Genomic DNA, 18824 nt, shown 5'->3' with positions numbered 1-18824 from the left:
GGTTCATGGGGTCTCAAGGAGTCAGATGACTGAGTGACTGAACTGAACTCAACTGAACTGAAAATCAGGAATGAGACAAAGGTGCCCAGTCTCATCACTACCATTGAACATAGTTTTGGAAGTTTTAGCCAGAGCAATCAGAGCCAAAAAAGAAATAAAAGGAATCCAGATTGGAAAAAAAAGAAGTAATACTCTCACTGTTTGCAGATGACATGATCCTCTACATAGAAAACCCTAAACACCCAACCAGAAAATTACTAGAGCTAATCAATGAATACAGCAAAGTTGCAGGATATAAAATTAACACACAATAATCCCTTGCATTCCTATACACTAACAATAAGATAACCGAAAGAGAAATAAAGGAAACAATTTCATTCACCATTGCAATGAAAAGAAGAAAACACTTAGGAATAAATCTACCTAAAGAAACAAAAGACCTATATATAGAAAACTGTAAAACATTGATGAAAGAGATCAAAGATTACACAAGTAGATGAAGAAATATACCATGTTCATGGATCAGAAGAATCAATATAGTGAAAATGAGTATACTACCTAAAGCAATCTATACATTCAACACAGTCCCTTTCAAGCTACCAATGGTATTTTTCAGAGAACTAGAACAAATAATGTCACAGTTTGTATGGAAATATGAAAAACCTCGAATAGCCAAAGCAATCTTGAGAAAGAAGAATGGAACTGGAGGAATCAACCTGCCTGACTTCAGATATACTACAAAGCAACAGTCATTAATACAGTATGGTACTGGCACAAAGACAGAAATATAGATTCAATGGAACAAAATAGAAACCCCAGAGAAACCCATGCACCTATGGACACTTTATCTTTGATAAAGGAAGCAAAAATATACAATGGAGAAAAGACAATCTCTGTAACAAATGGTGCTGGGAAAACTGGTAAACCACTTGTAAAAGAATGAACCTAGAACCCTTTCTAACACCATACACAAAAAAACTTAAAATGGGTTAAAGATCTAAACGTAAGACCAGAAACTATAAAACTCCTAGAGGAGAACATAGGCAAAACACTCTCTGACATACATCAGAGCAGGATGCTCTATGACCCACCTCCCAGAGTAATGGAAATAAAAGCAAAAATAAACAAATGGGACCTAATTAAACTTAAAAGCTTTTGCACAATGAAGGAAACTATAAGCAACGTGAAAAAGCCTTTAGAATGGGAGAAAATAATAGCAAACGAGGCAACAGACAAAGAATTAATCACAAAAATATACAAGCAATTCCCCCAGCTAAATTTCAGAAAAATAAAAAACCCAGTCAAAAAATGGACCAAAGACCTAAACAGATATTTCTCCAGAGAAGACATAAAGATGGCTAACAAACAAATGAAAAGATGCTCAACATCACTCATTATCAGTTCAGTTCAGTTCAGTCACTCAGTCTTGTCCAACTCTTTGGGACTCCATGAATTGGAGCACACCAGGCCTCCCTGTCCATCACCACCTCCCGGAGTTCACTCAGACTCACGTCCGTTGAGTCAGTGATGCCATCCAGCCATCTCATCCTCTGTCGTCCCCTTCTCCTCCTGCCCCCAATTCCTCCCAGCATCAGAGTCTTTTCCAGTGAGTCAACTCTTCGCATGAGGTGGCCAAAGTACTGCCGTTTCAGCTTTAGCATCATTCCTTCCAAAGAAATCCAGGGCTGATCTCCTTCAGAATGGACTGGTTGGATCTCCTTGCAGTGCAAGGGACGCTCAAGAGTCTTATCCAACAACACAGTTCAAAAGCATCAATACTTTGGCGCTCAGCCGCAGTCCAACTCTCACATCCATACATGACCACAGGAAAAACCATAGCCTTGACTAGACGGACCTTAGTTGGCAAAGTAATGTCTCTGCTTTTGAATATGCTATCTAGGTTGGTCATAACATTTCTTCCAAGGAGTAAGCATCTTTTAATTTCATGGCTGCAGTCACCATCTGCAGTGATTTTGGGGCCCCCAAAAATAAAGTCTGGCACTGTTTCCACTGTTTCCTCATCTATTTGCCATGAAGTGATGGGACCGGATGCCATGATCTTCATTTTCTGAATGTTGAGCTTTAAGCCAACTTTTTCACTCTCCTCTTTCACTTTCATCAAGAGAGAAATACAAATCAAAACCACAATGAGGTACCATTTCACGCCAGTCAGAATGGCTGTGATCCAAAAGTCTACAAGCAATAAAGGCTGGAGAAGGTGTGGAGAAAAGGGAAGCCTCTTACACTTTTGGTGGGAATGCAAACTGGAGAACAGTGTGGAGATTTCTTAAAAAATTGGAAATAGAACTGCCATGTGACCCAGCAATCCCACTGCTGGGCATACACACCAAGGAACCAGAACTGAAAGAGAAACGTGTGCCCCAACATTCATCACGAAGAAACCTAGATGTTCATCACCAGATGAATGGATAAGGAAGCTGTGGTACATATACACAATGGAATATTACTCAGCTATTGAAAAGAATGCATTTGAATCAGTTCTAATGAGATGGATGAAATTGGAGCCTATTTTACAGAGTGAAGTAAGTCAGAAGGAATAACACCAATATAGTATATTAAGGTATATACATGGAATTTAGAAAGGTGGTAAAAATGACCATATATGCAAGACAGCAACAGAGACACAGATATAAAGAACAGACTTTTGGACTCTGTGGGAGAAGGTGAGAGTGGGATGATTTGATAGAATAGCACTGAAAGATGTATATTTCCATATGTGAAGTAGATCACCAGTCCCAGTTTGATGCATGAAATAGGGCACTCAATGCCAGTGCACTGGGACATCCCTGAAGGTTGGGATTGGGAGGGAGGTGGGAGGGGGGTTCAGGATGGGGGACACATGTACACCCATGGCTGATTCATGTCAATGTATGGCAAAAACCACTACAATATTATAAAGTAATTAGCCTCAAATTAAAATAAATTATTTTTAAAAAAAATCTCCCCCACAATAAAAGCCCAGTGCCAGATGGCTTCACAGGGGAATGCTAGCAGACCTTTAGAGAAGACTTAATGCTTATTTTTCTATAACTCTTTCAAAAAGTTGCAGAGGAAGGAACATTTTCAAACTCATTCTACGAGGCCATAACCACCCTTATACAAAAACCAGGCAAAGACAATATGAAAAAAGAAAATTACATGCCAATATCACTGATGAACATAGATGCAAAAATTGTCAACAGAATTCTAGCAAACAGAATTCAACAACACATTAAAAGGCTGATACACCATGGTCAACTCAGGTTTATTCCAGGGATGCAAGGATTCTCCACTATATGCAAAGCAATCAATGTGATACACCATATCAACAAATTGAAAGATAAAAACCACATGATGATCTCAACAGATGCAGAAAAAGCCTTTGACAAAATTCAGCATCTATTTATGATAAAAGTGCTTCCAAAAATGGGCAAAGAATCAACCTACCTCACTATAGTAAAGGCCATATATGATAAGCCTACAGCAAACATTATTCTCAGTGGTGAAAAACTGAAAGATTTTCCTAAGATCCCCCCTAAGATCAGGAACAAGACAAGGGTGTCCACTCTCACCACTATTATTCAACATAATTTTGGAAGTCCTAGATATGGCAATTAGAGAAGAAAAATAAATAGAAGAAATCCAGATCAGAAAATAAGAAATAAAACCCTCACTGTTTGCAGATGACATGATACTATACATAGAAAACCCAAAAGAAACTATCAAAAAATTATTAGAGCTAATTAGTGAATTCAGCAAAGCTGTAGGATACAAGGTCAATACAGAAAAACCACTTGCATTCCTATATACTAACAATGAAAAATCAGAAAGAGGAATTAAGGAATCAATACCATTCACCACTGCAAGAAAAAGAATAAAATATCTAGGAATAAACCTATCTAAGGAGAAAAAAGATCTGTATACAGAAAGCTATAAGACACTGATGAAAGAAATCCAAGATGATGTAAACAGATGGAGAGATATTCCACGTTCCTGGGTAGGAAGAATCAATATTGTGAAAATGACTATACTACCAAATGCAATCTACAGATTCAGTGAGATCCCTATCAAATTACCAAGTTCATTTTTCACAGAACTAGAACAAAAAATTTCACAATTCATATGGAAACCCAAAAGACACTGAATAGCCAAAACAGTCTTGAGAAAGAAGAATGGAGCTAGAGGAATCAACCTTCCTGTCTTCAGACTATACTAGAAAGCTACAGTCATCAAGACAGTATGGTACTGGCACAAAAACAGAAATACAGACCAATGGAAAAAGATAGAGAACCCAGAGATAAACTCATGCAGAGATGGGTACCTTATTTTTGACAAAAGAGGCAAGAATATACAGTGGGGCAAAGACAGTGTCTTCAACAAATGGTGTTGGGAAAACTGGACAGCTACGTGCAAAAGAATGAAACTAGATCACTACCTAACACCAAACAAAGATAAACTCAAAATAGATTAAAGCCTTAAATGTAAGATCAGTTCAGTTCAGTTCAGTTGCTCAGTCGTGTCCAAATCCTTGCAATCCCATGGACTGCAGCACATCAGGCTTCCCTGTCCATCTCCAACTCCCAGAGTTTACTCAGACTCATGTCCATTGAGTCAGTGATGCCATCCCAATATCTCATCCTCTGTCCAGAGACTATCTCTTAGAAGAGAACATAAGAAGAACATTTGATGACATAAATCAAAGCAAGATCTTCTATGACCCACCTCCTAGAGTAGTGAAAATAAAAACAAAAATAAATAAATGGGACCTAATTAAACTTAAAAGCTTTGTATAGCAAAGGAAACTACAAACAAGGTGAGAAGACAACCCTCAGAATGGGAAGAAATAACAACAAAGGAAACAACTGATAAAGAATTTCCAAAAAATACAAACAGCTCATACAACTAAACACCAGAAAAGCAAACAATCCAATGAAGAAGTAGGAAAGGAACCTGAAGAGACATTTCTCCAAAGTAGACATACAGATGGCTAATAAGCACATGAAAAGATGCTCAACATCAATCATTTTGAGAGAAATGCAAATCAAAACTACAATGAGATACCACCTCACACCAGTCAGAATGGCCATCCTCAAAAAGTCTACAAACAATAAATGCAGAGAGGGTGTGGAGAAAAGGGAACACTTGCGCTGGTGGTGGGAATGGAAACTGATACAGCCACTATGAAAGACAGTATGGAGATTCCTTAAAAAAGCTAGGAATAAAACTACCATGTGACCCAGCAATCCCACTCCTAGGCATATAGCCTGAGGAAACCAAAATTGAAAAAGACATGGACCCCAATGTTCACTGAAGCACTATTTACAATAGCTAGAACATGGAAGCAACTTAGATGTCCACTGACAGATGAATGGATAAAGAAGCTGTGTATATATGTACATATATACAATGGAATACTACTGATCCATAAAAAGGAACACATTTGAATCTGCTCTAATGACGTGAATGAAAGTAGAACCTATTATACAGAGTAAAGTAAGTCAGAAAGAGAAATATAAACACTATATACTGACACATATACATGGAATCTAAAGAGATGGCAACTGATGAATTTGTTTTCAGGGCCGCAATGGAGAAACAGACACAGAGAACAAACCTATGGGCATGGGGTAGGAGAGGGAGAAGGGGAGATGTATGGAAAGAGTAACATAGAAACTTACAATACCATATGTAAAATAGATAGACAATGGGAATGTGCTGTAGGACTTAGGGAACTCAAACAGGGGCTCTGTGACAGGCTGAAGGGTGGGATGGAGAGGGCGGGGACATGGGTGTACCTATGGCTGATTCTTGTTGATGAATGAAAGAAAACCACAAAATTCTGTAAAGCAATTATCCTTCAATTAAAAAACTAAAAAAAATAAAAATAAAAAGTTATATTAACAAATCTCACTGCAATAAATAATAGAGGGACATTCTTCTTGGTCCACCTCTCTAGAGTTAAACCTTATAAACGAACCAACCAAAATGAGCGCACTTACTCTTATAAACTTGTTAAAGATCTTAAGTTTCTGTTGAAAAGGCAATCATATAGACATTTCTCCAAAGAAGACATACAGATGGCTAACAAACACATGAAAAGATGCTCAACATCACTCATTATCAAAGAAATGCAAGTCAAAACCACAATGAGGTGCCATTTCACGCCAGTCAGAATGGCTGTGATCCAAAAGTCTACAAGCAATAAATGCTGGAGAGGGTGTGGAGAAAAGGGAACCCTCTTACACTGTTGGTGGTAATGCAAACTAGTACAGCCACTATGGAGAACAGTGTGGAGATTCCTTAAAAACTGGAAATAGAACTGCCTTATGACCCAGCAATCCCACTGCTGGGCATACATACCAAGGAAACCAGAATTGAAAGAGACACATGTACCCCCAATGTATATCAGAGCACTGTTTATAACAGCCAGGACATGGAAGCAACCTAGATGCCCATCAGCAGATGAATGGATAAGAAAGCAGTGGTACATATACACAATGGAGTATTACTCAGCCATTAAAAAGAATACATTTGAATCAGTTCTAATGAGGTGGATGAAACTGGAGCTGATTATACAGAGTGAAGTAAGCCAGAAAGAAAAACACCAATACAGTATACTAACAGATATATATGGAATTTAGAAAGATGGTAACAATAACCCTGTATGCGAGACAGCAAAAGACACAGATGTATAGAACAGTCTTTTGGACTCTGTGGGAGAGGGAGAGGGTGGGATGATTTGGGAGACTGGCATTGAAACATGTAAATTATCACATGTGAAATGAATCACCAGTCCAGGTTCGATGCAGGATACAGGATGCTTGGGGCTGGTGTACTAGGATGACCCAGAGGGATGGTATGGGGAGGGAGGTGGGAGGGGGGTTCAGGATGGGGAACACGTGTACACCCGTGGTGGATTCATATTGATGTATGGCAAAACCAATACAATATTGTAAAGTAATTAGCTCCAATTAAAATAAATAAATTTAAATTAAAAAAATAAAAGGCAATCATAGATGGGATATGCTGAGCCTATCTAGGGAACCTACATGGATAAGTGATTTCCTTACTCCTTGTTTTATTGTACCTCTCCTCTAGATATTGAGGTGTCACACTTGTTGGAAAAACATTGAAAAATCCCTCTACAGCCTCCAAAACAGATAAGTACTTAGTCAAAATTTCCATTAAAAAATTATAAGATGGTATATGATTATTAGCTTAGTTCACAATGTTCCTTCCATAAGCGCTGAAGAGAGTTCAAATGTTTTCCTATTCTGGGCTAAGTCTTATGCAGATTTTACTGATAACTCTAACTGCTGAATATGTGGTCACCTTCCCCTTTCCATCAGCTCTGGATTGCCACAGTGGGTCTCCCCACTCCAGCATGCTGATTGGCTAGCTTTAAGACATTTAATTTTAGAAAAAAAAAAATGCTAGTATGATCCTCCAAGAAAAAATCCATCACTTTATGGGATCACCTTAGCTGGCCTATAGCTTCCACCATATAAAATCCTGGACATCCTATGCAATTTTCATATAGTAAGACAGTTTCTCAGGCTCACTGGAAAGCCTAACCTAAAGTTAAAGACAAAACCAAAGTCTATGGGCTGGAAATACATTCCAAATTTGGGACAAGTTTATTTGGCTCATTATAGGATATGGTAGAGTAAATGATAGAACCCTTTTGTGCTGGGAGCAGAAAAATCACTCTTGGAGAAACAAAGAATATTTTACTAGAGATATGGGATGGTTACCTAGGGATGACTGTCACCACATCACAGTTCTTAGAGATACTGAATGGTTTAAAACAAACTGGGAAAGGAGGCTTAAAATGCACTCTAGGATTCTCTTGGGTGCAAGGACATATGTTAACTTCTTTGAGCCACTCTCCAGTCAACCTCCTTATGATGGACTTGGTCTGTCATTCAATGGTATGATCATTTAGCCAACATCCTTATGCCAGGACTAGGTTTTGAAAATGTATTTCACATTGAGGCTCTAACAAAATTTATTCAAGAAGCCTTCCATGATAGCAATAATGCCAAATCCCTCTAAATGATGAAATGTCTCTAATGAGAAAAGCTGTTCTATAAAAGAGGATGGTCTTGGACATCATTACAGCTTCTTAGGGAGAGACCTGTGCTATCATCAAAACAAAATGTTGCCCTTTCATTCCAGATGAATCTATTAATGTATCTCAAATGTTAAAACACATGCACACACAAAAAATTGAGGCCCTACATAACCCATAACCCTCTTTCTGATTTGGGAACTGTCTGGAAACATGTCTTGGATCTCCAAAATCCTGATTACAATCTCTTTTGATGTCCCTTCTAATGTTCATTGTTATGTTTCTTTTGATCTGCATCTTTAATAGACATAAAATACTTACAGAGTGCTTATAGAAAAGATAATTTGATTGAGTATTATAAACTGAATAAGTAAAATACTATATTCTCTGGTAATATTTAAAATTAGAATTTTAGCCAATCAATTTTACACTTGTTGATTCAAGGACATAACAAAACATTTGTAAGCAATTATAACTGATAATTCCAGTTCCTATCTCCTATCGTGACAGGTGCCTCAATGGTGTGTAAAACCATATAAAATTTGTAATTTGTCTTTCAAAATTTGAGAGACTTGGGGAATTTTCCTTTGTCTTGAGCAAGTATTGCAACTCAAATAACTTAAATTTTAGAAAGCCTAAAAACTTAGATAGTTTGAAATAAACAGTCAACTGATCACATAAAAGCTACTGTAATAAACTTGTTTAATGAAAGTTTCTTCCAATAAACCTAGAAACATACCCATGGTAACAAGATAGTAGCCAAATCAAAATCAAATAAAGATGACAGAAAGCAACTCCAAACTTTGCAAATAATATAAATTAGTAATGAAGCTAAAATTGAGAGGGACAGAGTAAAGAGACAAAGCAGGGTAATCTCACTAGGGGACTGTAAGTAATGGGAAAAAGTATGGGAGACTCCTCTAAGTTAACCTTTACTCAAGAAAGCAGCTTTGCTAACCACAAAACCAAGCAAGCTTGCTTAGCAACAAGTCATGCAGCAGATGCAAGAGACATGACCCCGAACAATAAAGCAATGTGGCACAAGACCCACATTCTGCCTACAGAGCTCAGTAAGTTAATGACCCCTAGCATATGCTCTCTGCACACATAGAAAACAAGACTTTATGAAAGGGTGATATTTAAAAATAAAGATTCTCATTGTACTGAGACTTAAAATATTTTTTTCCATAGTTCCATGATAGTTTAGGCTTGATCATCTCAGGCCAAGAAACTCCCCTGCCTAAACTGGTGGAGGAGTTGATGATAGAAGTGTGATATCTACTCAAGAATGAAGAAGAAAGTGGTCTTTTCTCTCTCCTTACTTTTCCTTTGATTCTAAAACTGTAGCCCAGGTTCTCAGGTGCACCCTCTCACCCTCCACTTGTAGATATCACAAACATCCTATTCTAATAAATCACTTCTTATCTATCACTTTACCTCTTGCTGAATTCTTTCTGTGCTGAGACATAAAGGACTAGAGCTCCTTGGAGCTCCCTGAAATATCACCAAATGATTTCAAAATGATTAAGGGTGTTTTATTATTTTGAATTATCTGAAACTATATTAAACTTTTATTGGCATGTCCTCTTTGATTTGATAAAGTACTTCATAGTCAGAACCAGTTTTACACCCCTAAAAAGAAAATAAGGATGAACACACTGTAGAACACAATTCCTTTGGTTTGGTTTACAGTAATTTAAGTTTGCTTTGACAATGCTGCATCAATATAAACATTATATCTCCTATAAAAGAAAACCCAACATAGAAAAACAATCCCAAACGATAAATCTGCTCAGCTGGTAGCCTTGAAAATGTAAGATGTGATATCAATTCAATCTGGAATGTATATTTTTGCTGTTTGCTTCGCGTTTGAGACATCATTTCTTTTGTTTGTTTTCCTGGCAGTGGTAGGAGTGTCAGTCACACGTTTGAATATTTCAATAATTACATTGAGGGAACTTAAACTTAGATTAAAAAAATATTGCTGCATACCTTTCTGTTTTCACCATTGTTGGGAGTGGTTTGAAAACTGTTTCTCCATGTTTAAAAATTTTCAAATGTAAACATACATGTACACATTAAGCATGTGTTGTGGTAAGTAATTTTAGTCGTGTCTGACTCTTTGCGACCCTATGGACTATGGCCTGCCAGGCTCCTCTGTCCATGGGATTCTCCAAGCAAGAATACTGGAATGGGTTGCCATTTTCTCCTCCAGGGAATCTTCCTAACCCAGAGATTGAATCCGCGGCTTGTGCGGCTTCTGCATTGCAGGTGGATTCTTTATTGCTGAACCACCAGGGAAGCCCCACATATTAAGCATAGTAATAAAATTAATAATTTTCACTATAATCTCTATATTAACCTTCCTTATTGCATGCCCCTTCATCCAATCACTGTTTTCTTTCCCTAGGAGATAAGCAACATTTTGAATTTTGTATTAATCATTCCTCACTTTCCACATTCTCAATAAAGGTATTGCAAAATAACCTATTTTTTCCTTTCTTTCTAGTTTCAAATTTTAATTCAATAGAATAATGCTATAGTATTGTTTATAATACTATAGCATTTAACCAGAAATCAAATTGCCAACATCTGTTGGATCATAGAAAAAGAAAGAGAATTCCAGAAAAACACCTACTTTTGCTTCATTAACTATGCTAACGCCTTTGACAGCATAGATCACAACAAACTGTGGAAAATTCTTAAAGAGAGGGGTACACCAGACCATCTTATCTGCCTCTTGCAAAACCTGTATGCAGGTCAAGAAGCAACAGTTAGAACCAGACATGGAACAACAAACTGGTTCCAAATTGGGAAAGGAGTATGTCAAGACTGTATATTGTCACCCTGCTTATTTCACTTATATGTAGAGTTCAGTTCAGTTTAGTTGCTCAGTCATATCCGTCTCTTTGCGACCCCATGGATTGCAGCACACCAGGCCTCCCTGTCCATCACCAACTTCTGGAGTTTACTCAAACTCATGTCCATTGAGTCGGCAATGTCATCCAACCATCTCATCCTCTGTTGTCCCCTTCTCCTCTATGTAGAGTACATCATGAGAAATATTGGGCTGGATGAAGCATAAGCTGGAATCAAGATTGCTGTGTGCTGTATGCTTTGCTTAGTCTCTCAGTCATTTCTGACTCTTTGCAACCCCATGGACTGTAGCCTGCCAGGCTCCTCCATCCATGGGGAGTCTCCAGAAAAAAATACTGGAGTGGGTTGCCATGCCCTCCTCCAGGGGATCTTCCCAACCCAGAGATTGAACCCAAGTCTTCTTCACTGCAGGGCATTCTTGCAACCATCTGAGGCACTGACATTGTGGGGAGAAATATCAATAACCTCAGACATGCAGGTGACCCCACCCTTATGGCAGAAAGCAAAGAGGAATTAAAGAGTCTCTTGAAGGTGAGAGTGAAAAAGCTGGTTAAAAACTCAACATTCAAAAAATGAAAATCATGGCATCTGATCCCATCACTTCATGGCAAATAGATGGGGAAACAATGGAAACAGTGAGAGACTTTATTTTCTTGGGCTCCAAAATCACTGTGGACAGTGACTGCAGCCATGAAATTAAAAGACGATTGCTCCTTGGAAGAAAACCAATGCCAAACCTAGACAGTGTAGTAAAAGACAGAGACATTGCTTTGCTGACAAAGATCCATATAGTCAAAGCTATGATTTTTCCAGTAGCCATGTATGGATGTGAGAGCTGGACTATCAAATAAACTGAGCACCAAAGAATTGATGCTTTTAAACTGTAGTGTTGGAGAAGACTCTTCAGAATCCCTTGTCAGCAAAGATATCAAAACCAGTCAGTCCTGGAGGAAATCAACCCTGAATATTCATTGGAAGGACTAATGCTAAAGCTGAAGCTCCAGTACTTTGGCCACCTGATGTGAAGAGCTGACTCACTGGAAAAGACCCTGACACTGGGAAAGATTGAAGGCAGGAGGAGAAGGGGATGAGAGAGGCTGAGAAAGTTGGATGGCATCACTGACTCAGTGGACATGAGTTTGAGCAAACTCTGGGGGATGGTGAAGGACAAAGAAGCCTGGTGTGCTGCAGTCAATGGGGTTGCAAAGAGTCGGACACAACAGAGTGACTGAACGATGATGATTCTTCCATCACTTGCTTCCTTTGCACAATATTATGTTTTTGACATCCATCCATGTTGATGTTCAGTAGCTGAAGTCATTCTTTTTCTTTGCTGTATTAGTATACTAGGTATAAATGTATCATAGTTTATCTATTCTATTTTTAAATGGATATTTGAGTTATCTCAAGACTCTTTCGGGCCTTTATGAAAGTATCACTGTGAATAATCTTGTGTGTGACTTTGGCTGCATATGCACACCAACTTTCTTGGAGCAAACATTTGAGAGAGGGATTACTGGGTTGTAAGAAAGGCACAAGTTAAATTTTACTAGTTAATGCCAAGCAAGTCATACCATTTATACTCTCACCAGCTGTGTATGAAACTTCCTGCTACTCCAGTTCCTCAGTGACTTTATTAAGTCACTGTCAGACCTTCAAAGTTGTGCCAAACTCATAGGTAGGAAAGCTACATTATAGTGTTATTAATATATCTAATGTGAATGCTGATGAGGTTAACCAATAATATTTAATTGCTTATATGTATTGCAAAAAATTATCCTAGCTGTGGTTAAATTTTCATTCTATTTAGGTGTTCTTTGTCAAACAGAAAGGTTTTAGTTTTAATGTAGTAAAATGTCTCCATATTTTCTTTTATGATATGAAAGGTTTTGGTCTGCCTAGTCTCCAAAAAGTTCTCTATTCTCATTTAAATTTCTAATTATATCATATTGTATGCAAATGTCAAATCATTATGTAGTACACCTGAAACTGACATGTTGTATGTTAATTCAGTTCAGTTCAGTCACTCAGTCATGTCCGACTCTTTGCGACTTCATGAATCACAGCACGCCAGGCCTCCCTGTCCATCACCATCTTCCAGAGTTCACTCAAACTCACGTCCATCGAGTCGGTGATGTCATCCAGCCATCTCATCCTCTGTTGTCCCCTTTTCCTCCTACCCTCAATCCCTCCCAGTATCAGAGTCTTTTCCAATGAGTCAACTCTTCGCATGAGGTGGCCAAAGTACTGGAGTTTCAGCTTTAGCATCATTCCTTCGAAAGATACCCCAGGGCTGATCTCCTTCAGAATGGACTGGTTGGATCTCCTTGCAGTCCAAGCGACTCTCAAGAGTCTTCTCCAACACCACAGTTCAAAAGCATCAATTCTTCAGTGCTCAGCTTTCTTCACATCCATACATGACCAGTGGGAAAACCATAGCCTTGACTAGACAGACCTTAGTCGTCAAAGTAATGTCTCTGCTTTTCAATATGCTATCTAGGATGGTCATAACTTTTCTTCCAAGGAGTAAGTGTCTTTTAATTTCATGGCTACAGTCACCATCTGCAGTGATTTTGGAGACCCCCCGAAAAAAGCCTGACACTCTTTCCACTGTTTCCCCATGTATTTCCCATGAAGTGATGGGGCCAGATGCCATGATCTTAGTTTTCTGAATGTTGAGCTTTAAGCCATCTTTTTCACTCTCCTCTTTCACTTTCATCAAGAGGCTTTTTAGTTCCTCTTCACTTTCTCCCATAAGGGTGGTGTCATCTGCATATCTGAGGTTACTGATATTTCTCCCGGAAATCTTGGTTCCAGTTTGTGCTTCTTCCAGCCCAGCGTTTCTCATGATATACTCTGCATATAAGTTAAATCAGCAGGGTGACAATATATAGCCTTGACATACTCCTTTTCCTACTTGGACTGTCTGTTGTTCCATGTCCAGTTCTAACTGTTGCTTCCTGACCTGCATACAGATTTCTCAAGAGGCAGGTCAGGTGGTGTGGTGTTCCCATGTCTTTGAGAATTTTCCACAGTTTATTATGATCCACACAGTCAAAGGCTTTGGCATAGCCAATAAAGCAGAAGTAGATGTTTTTCTGGAACTCTCTTGCTTTTTCCATGATCCAGCATATGTTGGAAATTTGATCTCTGGTTCCTCTGCCTTTTCTAAAACCAGCTTGAACATCAGGAAGTTCACGGTTCAAGTATTGCTAAAGCCTTGCATGGAGAATTTTGAGCATTACTTTACTAGCGTGTGAGATGAGTGCAACTGTGAGGTAGTTTAAGCATTCTTTGTTATTGCCTTTCTTTGGGATTGGAATGAAAACTGACCTTTTCCAGTCCTGTGGCCACTGCTGAGTTTTCCAAATTTGCTGGCATATTGAGTGCAGCACTTTCACAGCATCATCTTTCAGGATTTGAAATAGCTCAACTGGAATTCTATCACCTCCACTAGCTTTGTTCATAGTGATGCTTTTTAAGGTATACTTGACTTCACATTCCAGGATGTCTGGCTCTAGATGAGTGATCATACCATCGTGATTATTTTGGTTATGAAGATCTTTTTTTACAGTTCTTCTATGTATTCTTGCCACCTCTTCTTAAGATCTTCTGCTTCTGTTAGGTCTGTACCATTTCTGTCCTTTATCGAGCCCATCTTTGCATGAAATATATAGTTTAGTAAATAAATCACTGAGTTTATAAATTCCTGATTATAAATTAATAATTGTATACTATATCCTATAATATTTAATCAACCTGTAATTGATTTATGTGCAGACATATGAAGTAGGGATGCAATTACATATTTTTTTAACATGGATAACCAGTTGACCCCCAAACATTTATTGAATAGCCCATCTTTTCCCTACTGATGAATGTCGCCATAGTCTTTTATCATGTCCTCTTTTTCTCTCATGCACTGCAGTCTCATTGTTGCTCAGTCACTCAGTTGTGCCCAACTCTTTGTGACCCCATGAACTGCAGCACGCCAGGCTTCCCTCTCCTTCACCATCTCCCAGAGTTTGCTCAAACTCATGTCCACTGAGTCAGTGGTGCTATCCAACCATCTCATCTTCTATCATCTGCTTCTTCTCTTGCCCTCAGTCTCTTTGAGCATCAGGGTCTTTTCAGATGAGTTGGCTTTTTGCATCAGGTGGCCAAAGTATTGGAGCTTAAGTTTTAGCATCTGTCCTTCCAATGGATATTCAGGGTTGATCTCTGTTAGGATTGACTGGCTTGATCTCCTTGTTATCCGAGGGACTCTCAAGAGTCTTCTCCAGCACTACAGTTTGGCATCAATTCAATGCTCAGCCTTTTTTATGGTCGAACTCTCACATCCCTACATAACTAATGGAAAAACCATAGCTTTGACTACTGACTTTTGTCGACAAAGGGCTATCTCTGCCTTTTAATATGCTGTCTAGGTTTTCGTAGATTTTCTTCCAAGGAGCAAGCAGTCTCACTAAGATATGTCTAGTTTCATTAAAAGGTTTTGCATAGCAAAGGAAAACTCGGACAAAATGTAAAATTAATCTACTGAGTGAAAGAAAATATTTGCATATAATATAATATTTGCATATAATGATTGATAAGCAGTTAATGTATAAAATATATAAACAAAATATACAAACAACTCATACAACTCAATGTCAAAATATAAACAATTCAATTAAAAATGGGCAGAAAACTTGAACAGATACACTTCCATCAGGCACATGAAAAAAATGCTCAACATCCTTAGTCATCAGAAAAATGCAAGTTAGAACCACAGGGAGAAACCACTTCATACCTGTCAGTATGGCTCTGATCAAAAAGACCACAATAACAAATGGTGAGGATGTTGAGAAAGGGAGACTCGTATACTGTTGATGGAAATGTGAATTTGTGTAGCAACTGTGTAAGACAATTCGGAATTTCCTCAAAAAATTAAAGATAGAAGTATCATATGACCCATCATATCAACTCCTGGGTGTATATAGCTAAAGAAAACCAGAACACTTATTTTAAAGGATATGTGCACCTCAATGTTCATAGCAGCATTATTTACAATTATAAAGATATGGAAATATTCTAAGGGTCAATCAACAGATTGTGGTATATATATACTACAGAATACTACTCAGACGTAAAAAATGAATAAAATTTTGCCATTTGCTACAAAATGGATGGACCCAGAGGATATTATATTTAGTGAATGTCATACAAATACTGTATGTTATCACTTGAATGTGAAATCTAAAAATTAAAACAAACTAGTGAACATAACAAAAAAGAAATAGACTCACAGATATAGAAAAAAAAACTACTGATTACCTGTGGGGAGAAGGAAGAATGGAGGGGAAAAATAGGGGAGTAAGAAGTACACATTATTATGTATTACATAAATAAGCTGTAAGGATATAAACTGGGCTTCCCAGATGGTGCTAGTGGTAAAGAACCCACTTGCCAGTGCAGGAGACATAGAGAAATGGGTTCTAAGCTGGGGTCAGGAAGATCTCTGGAGAAGGCAATGGCACCCCACTCCAGTACTCTTGCCTGGAAAATCCCATGGATTGAGGAGCCTGGTAGGGGGTCGCCATGGGGTCGCCAAGAGTCAGACACGACTGAGCGACTTCACTTTGACTTTTCACTTTCATGCATTGGAGAAGGAAATGGCAACCCACTCCAGTGTTCTTGCCTAGAGAATCCCAGGGACGGGGGAGCCTGGTGGGTTGCCGTTTGTGGGGTCACACAGAGTCGGACATGACTGAAGCGACTTAGCAGCAGTAGCAGCAGGAAGATCCCTGGAGGAGGGCATGGCAACCCATTTCAGTATTCTTGCCTGGAGAATCCCATGGACAGAAGAGCCTGGCGGGCTGTGGTCAATAGGGTTGCAAAGAATCTGACATGGCTGAAGCAACTTAGCACTCACAAGCATGCAAGGATATACTGTACAGCACAGAGTATATAGCCAATACCTTATAATAACTATAAGTGGAGCATAATCTGTAAAAATTTTGAATCACCATGTTATATACCTGAAAATAATAAAATATTGCAAATCAACTATATCTCAAAAATATATACATATCCCATTATGCACATTGCAGATGTATCATGAAATTAAGTATAAACGAAGTAAAACATTAAAAGTAAGCTAAAATACTTTTTATTTAAAAAGTAAAAAAACACATTAATGTAAAAGAAAGATATAGCTTTGAATTACCATGATTTCTCTTTTGTAGAATTCTTTAAGATTACTGTGTCTGAGACCTGATTTGTGTCTTTCAATAATTCCAGAGAAATTTAAAAAATATTTTCTCTATTATCTTCATGTGCAAGTAATTCCAACTGAACTTAAAATGTCTCCTATATATTTTATATTCTTTTATTCATATTTCCCCATTTTTAATTCTCTAGACAAATTTATGGATATTTTCTTTAGCTGTATCTAATCTGCTTCTAAACTCTTCTGAGAGTATTTTTGTTTTGATTTGCTTGATTTTTTATTTTTGTTTGTTTTGGTATAGTGTTGATTACTTAGAAATTCTCTGGTTCATTTTCAAACCTAGCTTTTCCAGCCTTGGATTTTTAAGCTTCTCTTTATTTCTTTAATTATACTAAGTAATGTCATTTAGATTATGTACAATAATTTTGATATCTGACAACATTCCAGGTCTGTTCTTCTCATCTCCTGTTTCTATTGGTTCTTACTCATAGTACTTTGCTTTCCTATGTGAGTGTGTGTTTTTTTCCCCTTTGTTTTATTTTGCTTTGTATTTAGTATTAGACACTCAGTTTTTAGAGAACTTTATCTGTGGAAATTCTTTGAAGACGGAATCGAGGTTGACTTTCCTCATGGAGGGATAGTGTTTTCTAGTGTCCTGTTATCACTTCTAATGATAGAGCACTTTAATTCACCTCTTAAATTTTGATTATATATATCTGTGTTCAGCAATATGCTTAGTAGTTTCCAAAAAGCTACTGTTTGTAAATTATTTAACACTATATTTTAATAATTTCATTCAGAACGGTCAGTCAGAGTATCTACTTTGCCATAATGCCAAACTAGAAATATATTCATATTTTGAGGCGTTTTCTGTATTTTTTAACCCATCATTGATGAACTGTTATTAAAGAGATGCCTTGAATTCAAGGTTACTTAGCCAAATACAAATTTTGGTTTATACATATTCATAGTAAAAGTATTTCTGGGATCTATTAGGTGCTTTCAGAAATATAGCTGGGTGACTTCATCCATTCTCAGATGTAAACCCCAAATTGCAGACAGTGATCAGCATCAAAGAGTACAATACACTGGAAACTACGTTTTCCAGCTTTTGACGTTTCCTCAGTCTTGAGCTTGTCAACCACAAATTGGCACTTGCCATGGGCACTTGCCATCTACCTCTATGAGGACTGAAATATGTGCTGCTGCAGCTGCTGATTTTCAACACTCCCTGAAGAGTTCAAGGGGGAGAGGAGAAATGAAACACTCTGTGCTCAGGAAAAAACTGGCCAGCAGATCTTCAGATAGCTGTATATTTTCAGGAGATGATTTTATTAGCCCAATTCTTGTATCTCATATCTAGAAAAGCACTAACTTCCTTCATGATGATGATTGCTCCTTGTGACTAGCAGAAACCATCTGCCAAAAAATATGTGCTTGATTGTATGTATTCCCCCTTCACCAAAATCACATATATATTGACCTTTGCCCCTGCCTATTTGGAGCAGTTCCTCAGATCTATCTGAGGTGCTATATCCCAGTCTACAGTCCTCATTTTGCCTCAAGTAAAACTAAACTCACAACTTTCATGTTGTGCTTTTTCTTTTTTTAAGTCTGAAGGTTCCAACGTTCAAGCTCTGAAACAAAATACAATTCAAAAGTAAC

The 18824-nt window shown here is 37.9% G+C and overlaps 1 protein-coding gene across 1 annotated transcript in view; it reads right to left on the bottom strand.

Annotated features, from left to right (window-relative positions):
• Nucleotides 1–18824, bottom strand: part of GUCY1A2 (guanylate cyclase 1 soluble subunit alpha 2) — a 474198-nt gene that overhangs the window by 107226 nt on the left and 348148 nt on the right. The window lies entirely within an intron of this gene.

Source organism: Capricornis sumatraensis, chromosome 16 (genome assembly GCF_032405125.1).
Source record: "Capricornis sumatraensis isolate serow.1 chromosome 16, serow.2, whole genome shotgun sequence".
NCBI classification, from domain to species: domain Eukaryota; kingdom Metazoa; phylum Chordata; class Mammalia; order Artiodactyla; family Bovidae; genus Capricornis; species Capricornis sumatraensis.
The sequence above is the reverse complement of the archived record's forward strand: the minus strand, read 5'-3'. Positions and strand labels throughout refer to the sequence as shown.